This window comes from Pogoniulus pusillus, chromosome Z, assembly GCF_015220805.1.
Source record: "Pogoniulus pusillus isolate bPogPus1 chromosome Z, bPogPus1.pri, whole genome shotgun sequence".
Lineage (NCBI taxonomy): Eukaryota > Metazoa > Chordata > Aves > Piciformes > Lybiidae > Pogoniulus > Pogoniulus pusillus.
The window spans coordinates 86,939,096-86,951,156 of NC_087309.1; the positions used below are offsets into that span (position 1 = coordinate 86,939,096).

Genomic DNA, 12,061 nt, shown 5'->3' on the forward strand with positions numbered 1-12,061 from the left:
CACAGACCTCCTGCTCACTTCCTATGGGTCCACATATTTTAACAATACCAAAAAGGGTCTCGTTTAACATACCATTTTTGGACAGATTGTGTAATATTTAGTACTCTAGAACAAAGATACTGTTTGAAAAGCAAGCATTTATGCTGGTATTCAACACTTTTACTAAGGTCAGAAATTAGAAGTTCATACTTGATCAAGTATGCCAAGTTAAGCAAATTGTACAGTTCTTGCACTAACAATAGACCATTTTTTATCCAGAACAAGTTCACAAATACATTATTTAATTTCAAAATAGAGAAATAACTATAAAGAAAGCATTTACAATATTTTTCTACTACAATGGATTGGAGGGATAATAATGGATAAGGAAACAAAATGCATTAAAAGACACAAAGACTTATTGGCCTTTGTAGACCTTTCCTGATCTGTCAAAATAGGATCTCCTTCCTCTACCATTATGCTTCTTCAAATCACTCTTTACAACCTTTCACTGAGGGGTCTTGGATACTACAGATTTTGTCCATAAGTTTGCTTATTGATAATTTAATTATAATGTTAGCTAATGCATATTACACAGCTATTTACCAGATTCACACCTTGAAGTCTATTTTCTGCAGTTCATTACTACAAAGCAGTGCTCTTCTCCTCAGTTTAGAAAATTATCCACAGTGCCACACAGAGAAACTCTTATGGCAAACAAAAGGATCTCAACTTACAATTGTAACTCTAAACATGTTACTTTAAATCATGGGAAGACTCTACTGGAAAAGCTCTTTTACACTTGTTTATGGGACTTCCAGATTCAATACACATCTTTGGGCATTTCTTAACTAACCTTCCTCAAACTGTTAAGTTGTACTATTATAAGACTTTAGTTCTTCCCATTTCCTTTTTAAGTCTAAAATTAAACTTGTCCATTCCTTGGGGCCCAGGGTAACATCTGCCAGATGTCCAGACATCTATGTTGAACACAGTTCTTCTCCAGTACTTATGTATTTGCTTTTTAATCACTTGTGTCTGCATAAAAGTCAATTCTTCTTTAAGTCAAAGTTCACAACACTAAAAATACTGTTATAGATTTTACTAAATTGAAATTATCATATGGATTTTTCCCGCTCCACTTTCACTTGCAGTTGGTCTACTTTCCATTTCCAGCATCCACTTATGTATGGTATTCTTCACAGTCTCAGCATACACAACATGTTTTTAGTATTCCTTTTGTAACTTTTTTTTAATTATGGGAAAAAAATTGTAAACATGACTTTTTAAAAACTTCTCCACAATGTAATCCATTATGAACCTGGTAAAAATATATAATACACTGATTGTTTCAGAAATTTTAAAGCAATGGTCCATAGGCTATGTCTAGTGGGGTTGGGAGATGCGATTAATAAAGTTTGTATACTGAATAAGCTATGAATTAAGTTTTTGTTAGATCTTGCATCACAAAAAGTTTTGAATGCCCACAAAGAAAGTGAAAGCCACTGTCCAAATGAAAAAAAAAAAGTCTCTGATTACAAGAAACATTCAAGTAACCACCATCTCATGAATGAGAGCTATCATTCTAGACCTCCTCTGAAACTCACTGATTGGGATTTTGTTTGGGTTAGTTTTTGTTTGTTTGTTGTTTTATTTTTTTAAAAATATTTGTTTTGTTTTGGTACCAAGAATAAAAGTCCTCCAGAAAGTACTTTAACAAGGTGAACCTGAGTCTGTCAGACATCACGAACATCACTAATATAATCTCTAAGGGGGTTTCAATCTTATAATGAAGAAATCCCTTCATAGATGTAACACCGTGGTTACTCCAATTCAAAATATTGCAATGGCAGGTGGTTTTCTAGAGTACCTGCCAGCCACAGTAGAGGGGTAAGAGGCCTTCTCAAAAAGATCCTCATCCTAAACTTCATGTCCATTCTTGGACAGCACATGCAACGTTCAAGAGCAATGTATCTGTAGCGCACGCTATAGCGCAAGCACTGAGTTGGCCTCACGGAAGAGGTTCACAGTTCTGAACTATGAAAACCAGGCAGATATCTAATAAGATTACAAGCAGTCATTATACAGGGGATGGATGTTTAGGATCTGACTCAAACAAGAAAAGGTCAGTGGGGACTTTGTCAGCTTCTTCAGTGGCTGCTGATTTTGACCTGTGCAGAGATCACAAAGTGCATCACAGAGCATCTCCTTGGGGGATAGGGGAGAGGGGTGGGGGGAGGAAAAAAAAAAGTTAACCTCCTTCTTTACTTTGTCAAAATGTAAGATTAAAATTACCTGAAATGGTATGTTCCATGGCCCACTTCTGTAAGACGGAGACAACCACGGTACCTCAGTAATTTGGGTGACATATCAGCAATCAGAACTTAAGAAATGCACAGTTGATAATGCAATGTCCTTCCCAAGTATACCAGATTAGCAAAAATGAAGCAAGGGCATTGATTTTAACCTTGCAGCAGATGGATCTCAAGTTCATCAATAGTTATTGCAATCCTCAAATCTTTGTAATTTTTTGCACATCTGGGAGCATGTTCCAATGCAGATTCACTGTTTCCCTACTTTGTCACATCTTCCCTATGTAACACATTCCTTTCTATAGTCTTCAAAGTAACCTATGCACAAATATTACTGATACTTTTGTATGAACCTGTGCCTTAGAGCTCAGTAGCATTGCACTCTGGTAGTCCCCATATGCATTTCAGCATGTAGTTTGAATTTTTTGAGGAACTGCATCTACCATGCAATTAATGTGCAAATTTTGGTTGGTGGGAAAAGAGTGGGGCCTGTTTTGACTCTGCTCAAAATTATTTCAGATGAAAAGGTGGGTTAAAAAAATGCACAGAAATTTCTATTCAATTGCTATGCCACTTAAAAGATCTTAGGTCTCCATAATGACATTAAAATCATACAAGAGTGTCCTCATAAGTTTTAAAGAAAAAAATAGATTAAGACACCAAAAAGACAGTTTTGGAAACTGCTTTGTTTCTTCCAAGAGAAATTATATGTGTTATGATGCTCTGAGGAACCCACTAAAAGCTTGATAGTTTAATTTTAATGAAACCTGCTGAGTAGGGAGAAATATTCCATCTTAATTTAAAATACATCCAAAAGAAGGAATGCTCTTGAAAATCAGATGTTAAAAATCCCAAAAATCAGGCATCACCATCATCACCTAGAAAAAAAAAGACATTTCATGACGTTCTCTGGAAGAACCTGAGCAGCCTCAAGCTGCGTGCACTTACCTCCAAAAGCTTTCAAAAATCTCTAAATATATGCATCTATACCCTATTTCTTTGGCCAACTGATCAACCTCCTAAATTCTGTGGTCTTTAACCAAAGAAATTTATCTAGAAAGGTGACCTCCACAAGAAAGCATAAGAGCAAAAAAGCCTGAGGATATGTTTCCCTGTGTGAAGGAGAATCTGAGCAATTTCCTCCAATCCTCATTTCCTGATAGCATGAAGTCAGAGTGAAGACCCATCACAATGTTGTACATTGAAAAAACTGAAGAAACCGTAGGGGGAAAAATCATGATTAAGCCAGCAAAGCTTCAAAACATGGAGAGACGTCCACGATGTTAGGAGCACTTCCCATCTCAGCTTTGTCTACTCTCTCTCTCTCCTCCATTTTCTGGTGGAGCTAGAGAACATGACATGGCTTACCTGACTCAGATCACAGCTCCCTGCCAAACTAGTCACTTCCTCTTAGACATGCAAGCAGCTCCATGAGACAAACAGACTCTCACAGACACACACACAAAAGCAGCAGTAGCAAGCACTCAAACTTGAAGGTCTTTCTCCTTCCAAACACCAGAAAAACAAATGAAACTTTTCCTTTTTCTCCCCCAAAAGAGGGAGGTGAATGGGGGGAGAAATCCTATCAGATCTCACAACTACATGAAGCTCCAGAAGGATCTTTCTGTATGGAGAATAGAAGCCACACTGCTAAGAGGAGCAAAGGAGGGGGAGAAGGTTTCTCCAGAAGATATAAAGAGCCTGTAGACTGCGTGTGTGTATGCATGTGTGCGAGAGTGAGGAGAAGCTTTGTGTTGTGGAGCCTGGACTGGAACCAAAGCAGACAGCTTGCAAATGGAGGACAGGGAGATAAAGAAAGGGAAAGAGGGGGAGAGACAGGGAGAAAGCTGCTTCGGGTGATTGAGAAGGGGGCAAGGAAGAAAGAGTCTTCTCCCTCGCCTGGTATAAAGACAGGGACATGGGGGAACTGAGCAAGAAGAAGTGGGCTCCTTCCCCTTCCTTTCTTCCCTTCTCGCTCTCTTTCTCTCAAAGGAGAGCACAAGCATGTGTAATGGCTCCTGCTCTCCAGCTGAACGCTGTCCTCCTCCAGGCAACCTCCTGCGAGCACCACCAGCCCCCTAGCCCCGATGCCGCCAGGGACCCCCGCATCCCAACTCCAGGAGAGCCACGGTGGGGGCACCACTACAGGGGTGAGGGACCAGCCTCGCCAGAGGCGAGGAGAAGGGAAGCTTGAGGGGACGAGGAGAAGACACAAGAAGAAGACGTGGGATAAAGAAAAGGAAGGAAGAAAGAAAGAGAAGAAAGAAGCAAAGAAAGAGAGGAGACGGAAGAAAAGGAAAGAAAGAAAGAAAGAAAGAAAGAAAGAAAGAAAGAAAGAAAGAAAGAAAGAAAGAAAGAAAGAAAGAAAGAAAGAAAGAAAGAAAGAAAGAAAGAAAGAAAGAAAGAAAGAAAGAAAGAAAGAAAGAAAGAAAGAAAGAAAGAAAGAAAGAAAGAAAGAAAGAAAGAAAGAGGAAGGAAGGAATGAGAGGAAGGAAGGAAAGAAAGAGGAAGGAAGGAAAGAAAGGAAGAAAGGAAAGAAAGAGGAAGAAAGGAAAGAAAGAGGAAAAAAGGAAAGAAAGAGAGGAAGAAAGCAAAGAGAAAGAAAAGGAAGACGGAGAAGAAAGAAAAGAGAGGAAGAATAGAAAGAAAGAAAGAAAGAAAGAAAGAAAGAAAGAAAGAAAGAAAGAAAGAAAGAAAGAAAGAAAGAAAGAAAGAAAGAAAGAAAAGAAAGAAGGAAAGAAAGAAAGAAAGAAAGAAAAGAAAGAAAGAAAAGAAAGAAAGACAAGAAGAAAGACAAGAAAGGAAGAAAGAGGTCACCCGATTGCCTGAGTCGTGCCAGCACGGAGCCTTGCTCTCCTCCTTGTCTCTCGTCTCTGATCCAAGTCCACACGCACAGCACCATCCAGACCTCGCGCACACACACACACACACACACACACATATCCTCTCGGGCACCCCCCCCACCCCGAAAGCTCGGCTGATATCTCACTTATCTCCCCATATATTCCCCCCACCCCCCCTTTAATGCAACAACAAAAAATTAATTAACTGCCTTCCTCCTCCTCCCACCATCACCACCACCACCAGCACCTCCTCCTCTTCTCCTCCTCCATGCAAGAGACTTCTCTCTCAAACAAAACACCCCACTCTCGCTCCCGTCTCTTCTCTTTTTTTTTTTCCCCTTCCTTTCTTTCTTCCTCCTTCCTCCGTTGACCGAATGAATGGATTTCAGGGGAAGGTGGTGGAAAGAAAGAAAAACAGAAAAGACCAAACCAAAACCAAATATATATACACACACACAAGAGAGATGATCTCTCCAATGCCAAACCGGAGATGGGTTTTAATTGCAAGAACTTACAGGAGCGTCCCGGCACTGCTGCTTTTGCTTCTGCCTCCTCTCCTCTTCCTCTCTGCCTAGCTCTTCTTGTTGTTATTGTTGTGGAAGTTGTTTTGTGAGCCTCATGTGCTCCTTGCCAGGTCTCAGCAATGGAGGATCGCCATCTTTCCCTGCTTTTCCCCCCCTCTCTCTCTCCCTCTCCCTCTCTCTCTCTCCTTCACTGGTTTGCTGCAGCTGCAGATGACCTGAGATATCCGTCTCTCTCTCTCTCTCACTCACCCTCTGTGTCTCTCTCTGAATAATGAGCAACCAGAGGGAGAGAGAGAAAGAAGACAATCTCCTCTCCTACCACACAAAACGCAAGAGCACCAGGGGGTGCAAGAATCCTTTCTAACAACAACAACAACGTGTAGGGGAAGAGGAGGAAAAAGGGAAAGAAAGGAGAAGAAAAGAGAGGAGGAAAGGCTAGAAGAAAGAGAGGGAGGGAAGTGGAAGAGGAGGGGGGAAAGCAAAGAATGCAAGAGTGATCCAGGAGGCAGACAGATGGAGGAGGAGATGGTAGCGATAGGGGAGGAAGAGTTTGAGATGAAGAGGAGGAAGGTGGTTACAAAAAGTTAAGGTTTGGGACACTGAATCACTCACAGGCCAGGGAGGTGGAGAAGAAGGGGGAAAGATCTGAAGAGCTTCCCCCTCCAAGCTGTTGCCCTCACAAAGCCTCCCGTCCAGGAGCGCTCAGCAGCTCCTGCGATGCTCAGAGAGACGCTCGTATGGAGCGCTTAGCTAGGTCATAGCTCTCTTCCAGCCATGGCAAAAACCGGTTTCTGCATGCAGATCTGCCCCTGAGGTGATCCCTCAGACACATCCATCTAGAGGCTAATCTTCCCTGAGCAGGGTAAAGAACATAAATGGAGCTGGAGGTTGCAAAGTATAAAACCAGATCTACCACGTGGTTGGTTTTTAATCCCCCATCCAGCTCGCATTTGATGTGGAGAAAGGACACTCGAATTGTCCATTTCTGGCACGTATTTTGAAGTCTACTCCCAGAAATAAAGACAGTCAACTCCAGGTTTTTTATTTCTCACAAGCATTTAAGAGAAAAGAGAGCTTGTACTACTGAACACCAAAATCACTTCTGCACCGGTGAAACGTTTTTTTTGGCTGAGAAAAAAAAATTACAAAATTCGTACTTAAAATAACTTTTATGCCTTCCAACACCTAATTGTCTGCTTCCTTGTGACTGATTATTTAAAACCTTGGAGGCTAACGATCAAAGCTCACACAGAATGGTATCTTGGTGATGAAGGCAAGCAGGCAAAGACAAAGCAGCTGTAGCCTGCATTTTTATTTAGTCTCTATTCTGTTAAGTGTTGTGCTGAGCTACTTCTTTTGCTTGACACACATACACCCCCTCCCCCTTCCATCTTCCTACAGCACCAGGTCAGATTCTTTCTAGGGTTATGTCTAGCACTGAGGGGGTGTGTATTAGGGGTTACGTGTAGACTCAGAAAATCCATACATGGGAGTGAGGCAAAATCAATTTGAGCGCAAGGGCATGGCTGGTATAGGAACATCACTGAGGCTTCTCAAGCCCTCAAGCGTTACAGTTTGCTTGGGTGAAAGAGGGACTAGAACCACAAAGCTTTGGTTTGAGTGGAGTGGAAGATCCCTCCCCTGCTCCAAAGAAGTTTTATGTGAGTGGTGAAGCTGAGATAATCCTAAGGGTCCAGATTTTGCTGGTACTGGGAGAGGTCAAACATGTTTGAACTTCGTTGTCTGAACTCTCCCAGCTCAGCTGAAGACCAAATGCAGAAATGCTAACAAAAGCAAAAACAAAACAAACAAAAACCCCAAACAAAAAACTACCCACAACACGAAACCTGAACAACAAAACAACAACAAAAACTTCAAAAACCCTGCACCCCCCAACAACAAAACAAAACAAAACAAAACAAAAAAGTCGGTTGTCCAAGTACTAGTCAAATATTAAACCCGTGATCTTCTCATCCACAAGACGCAGTGAGTACAAAGCACACAGGCAGGATTTCTCCCATCAAATCTTCTCTTTCTTTCAGCCGTGCAAGTTAATCACTAAACAGGAGAAAGATCTTCTCCCTCCTCCTCTCTTTCCGTTCCACCCCTCCTCACCACAAACAAGTGCTGTGAGAAAGAGAAGGAAAGATAATATCTGGACAGAAGAAGCACTGCTGGATTCAGAAATTCCTTCATAAGGAAAAGCAGAAAAAACATCAAAACTGGGGATTCCTACTAGGACTACTGTTTCCATGCAGACAAATAAAGCGGACACCTCCTAAGAAGCTGATAAAAGAACATTAAGGAAAAGGGAGGGACTGTCTTTATGACTGCCAGAATGTGCATGTGTTCTGACTGCAATTTTCTATAAATCATCCTCTTCACAGGAAGAGAGTCTCCGGGCTTTGCAATCTTTGACGTACCATCAACACTGAGGCAGATAATTCACCTCTTTGTCTCTCAGCATTACAAATAAAAAAAAAAAAAAAAAAAAAAAAAAGTGAAAAAGTGAAAAAAAAAAAAGTACAGCAACCCTACAACCACAAACCCCAAAACACCTGACTTCTGACTAGCCACCCTCCAAGGAAATGGCATTCCCATTTCGCAGTGAAGGCTCTTGGAAGGAGTGGGCATCAAACCTCAAGGGAGGGGACAAATTAAAAAAAAAAAAAAAAAAAAAAAAGAAGAAAAGAATGGGGGGGTGGGGGGGAGGGAAGTAAAAAAGGAAGAAAAAGATAAAAGAAAAAGTAAAACAAGGTGAAAAGTGATAGCATAAAGAAAATAAAATTAAGAAAAAGAACAGAAGGAAAAGAAAAGAAAAGGGGGGGAAAAAAAGAAAATATGAGAAAAGAAAAGAATAAAAGGAAAAGAAAAAAAAAAGATATTTTCATGGAGATAGCCTTGGAAATGTTTTCCCACTGTATTTCCTAGTCCTTTGGTGGAGTAGAGTGTTCCTCCTTCGCTGGTTCCATGAGGGACCCCTGCTCTCTGTCAGGGAGTGCAGGTGTCTGGACACTTACGATCCCAGGCGGTCAGAGGTACCCTGGCACTAGAGCGCAGTGCTGGGGGCCACGGGGAGGGAGGTTTCTCTCTAGAGTTTGTGTGGTCCATAATTTCTTTCCTCAGGCTTTCTTGCCATCCCCACCATGCTTGGGGCACCGCCAGGGAAAGCCAACAGCAAAGTGAACACGTTGAGCTGGGAAAGTCCTACCAAGAAGCAAAAGAGATGGGAAACACTCCAGAGCCCACCGTTTCAGTGGGCTGCTGGTTTTGCATGGAAACTGGCACTTCTGCCTGCTGAGTCCAGGGGAACAAGACTGGGAGGTGCAGGACCCCCCCATGGGTGGTGGGTGGGCAGGAGGGATAGGACTTTAGCTGCCACCCTTGTTCACTCCGGTGCTGTGCAAACATAATTGACACCTCTGGGTACTGGCTTTTGGGTTGCCAGGGTATATCAGCATCTGGATAAAGGCTCCGGCACTTCCTGTGCCAGGCTGTCTAGCTGCAGGGTGGGACTGAGCCGATAGTGGAGCTTGGCACCTCCACTCCTTGCCTGTGGTTGGGAGGTCAAGGGGTGCGGCAAGATGGGATTTCAGTTTCTGTCTTTCCAGCAGCAATTGTGTCTTGGCTGAAGCCCTAGGAGGAGCATGTTCTTGGTTTTAAATGAAAGATTAAATCCTCCTCCATTGACCTAGGGTTGACAGTTGAAGTACAACCATGGACCCAAGGAAATAAGGGCCTGAAGTGGGGGAAAAATATTTTCCAGCCTCCTGAACTGGCTACAGTCTTTCCTCATCCATAAAATCTGACCAACCCAGGCCTAAGCACTTGATCCTCAAGCCAGATCTTTGCTGATGTGCAGTGGTTCAGTTTTGTATTGCCCTGAATGACATCTATATTCCACTCCTGATGACACCTATATCTCACTTCCAGAGCCACTGGAAGCCCGTGTGGGTTGCACAGTGATCCTCATGATGACAAGGGAATAGGCACAAGAGAGTGGGCAGGCTGCAGAAAGCTCAAGATGGTGTAGTTTTTCCTTCATGTATTTTGTTTTTGTACTTTTCAACCAAACATTTACCAAAGACTGAGCTCCATGGGCTCTAATTAACTTTTCAGAGTGAGATGCGCTGGAACATTTAGCATGGAGAGTGAACGTAGTTTTAGGAAAGCAATGTAGAAAATAAGAATCTGAAAGTGTATGGCTTTATGTGCAGCCAGTAGTCATGCAGTGTTGTTAATGTCCCCTCACAGAACTGGAAGTGGCTTCTTTTCTTCCTCCCTATGTTTGGAAGAGTTTTCTTCCTTTTCCTGCAACAAGTCTGTGTGAACTTTCTGTTTACTCTCTAACTTCTTTATGGTTATTATATCTTTACACAGCAAGGTCCCACTGTCCTTATGCAAGAGGAGAGCATTGTATCTGCTGACTGAAGAACTGAGTATCACTCTCTAGAATATTATGTTCTGCAGCTGTTAAGAGAATTTCACTTTCCTATCTAAGAAGATTAGAAATGTGCTGTTCTAACCTTGACCCTGACAACACACTTATTTCTTTAACCTCCCAGGCTTTCCTTATTGTGAAGGACTGTGAAGAAAAAGTTATTGGTTGGAAGGAGAGAATCCCATACCAATCCATGAAAGACAAGGGATATCTAATGAGACTAATTTTCTTTTAGCAAATACTCTTATAGACTACAGTGGGTTCAAGATGTTTACATGTAAATAATCCAAATCTGAGCTCTTAAGAACCCTTCAGAAAATTCTTCTATTAAAACCTAAAACTTTCATCCTACTAATAAAATTTCAAATGTTTTCTTGTTGGCAGAACTCATACTGAAATCTCCAAGTGCAAGCTCTTCACTATGAGATGGACTTTGTTATCAACAAGGACACCTCATAATGGAGAACACATGTTGCAGACCCATATAAAGATACCTTCTAGTATTGCTGAAAAAGCTTAAGAGAAGTATAACTCTGAGGAACAGATTGGGTATTAGGCAGTTACGTCCTCATCTGACAGGTGTATATATGGAAACTGGTAACAGTTAGAGATACGGTTTTGGTCCTTTGACAAAACTGAATCTTCAGCAGTCAGATGTTTGGATAAACTCATGGTTATGTTTTACACCTGTCTCCAAACTCAGATACTCTACACCAGGAACAGGAGCCTAGGAGTCACTTTACAAACAGAACCAGTCTCTCTCCAAACCCATTTAAATTAGGCTTGAGTCAGGAAAAATGGGTATATGGTGTTGGAGGGCTATGGTAGGCTTTCAGGTGAATTTGGTGTGCACCAGAGATTACCACTTCTCCAACCTAAGAGCAGACAAGTGGCAGAAAACCTTGTGTTTAGAGCCCTACCAAACTCCTAGTAGAGTTAATTGGAAAAAAAAAAGAAAAAGTCCTGTAGTGTTAACGGTGCACATCCTGAGTAACTGAAACATGAATCAGAAATGACCCTAGATATTTCAGATGTCATTGGTATTTATCATGTTGTCAATGGTCAGTTTGATCTAATGGAAGAATGTAATGCAGTCTAGTCAATGGCTGTTTATCACCAGAAGACAGCAACAAGATGGTTTTGAGGAAATCCGTAATTACCATGACAAGTTTGCTAAGCAACTAAAGGCAGACTTCACTTTTTACTGTTAAAAAACAGTGACCATGAAGCTTAATTAAACTCACTTCTCACTTTTGAAATCTTTAGAAGCAAAATATTCTTTGTTGTAAGTGTAAATGAAGTTTTACAAAATCCAAAGACACAGTTGGATTTCATTTACCTTCTACTTTGAGATGGAGTCAGTGAAATTGAAACTGCAGTCACATTACAGCATCTGACCTTCTGGATCATGACAATTGTTTGCTGGCTAGTATAGGAACACTTGTATCCTATCATCATATTACACCCACTACTAAGAAGGCTTCAATAGAGAAACAGTTTGGGTTTGTCTTCAGAAGAGACACAAACTAAAGAATTTGCGACATGATTTTTACTTTATTGGACAGATACAAAATGTATCACAGTATCACACCATCACCAAAGTTGGAAAAGACCTCACAGATCATCAAGTCCAACCCTTTACCACAGAGCTCAAGGCTAGACCATGGCACCAAGTGCCACATCCAATCCTGCCTTGAACAGCCCCAGGGACGGCGACTCCACCACCTCCCCGGGCAGCCCATTCCAGTGTCCAATGACTCTCTCAGTGAAGAACTTTCTCCTCACCTCCAGCCTAAATTTCCCCTGGCGCAGCCTGAGGCTGTGTCCTCTCGTTCTGGTGCTGGCCACCCGAGAGAAGAGAGCAACCTCCTCCTGGCCACAACCACCCCTCAGGTAGTTGTAGACAGCAATAAGGTCACCCCTGAGCCTCCTCTTCTCCAGGCTAAACAATCCCAGCTCCCT

General features: G+C 41.9%; 1 protein-coding gene across 5 annotated transcripts in view; it reads right to left on the reverse strand.

Moving 5' to 3' along the window:
• Positions 1-5,890, reverse strand: part of ZNF462 (zinc finger protein 462) — a 101,943-nt gene extending 96,053 nt beyond the window's left edge. For all 5 annotated transcript variants that reach the window (XM_064176533.1, XM_064176531.1, XM_064176530.1 and 2 more), the window contains exon 1: positions 5,650-5,890. The gene's annotated coding sequence lies outside the window, so the exon portion shown is untranslated. The remainder of the gene's footprint in view (positions 1-5,649) is intronic.
• Between the last annotated feature and the right edge of the window lie 6,171 nt (positions 5,891-12,061).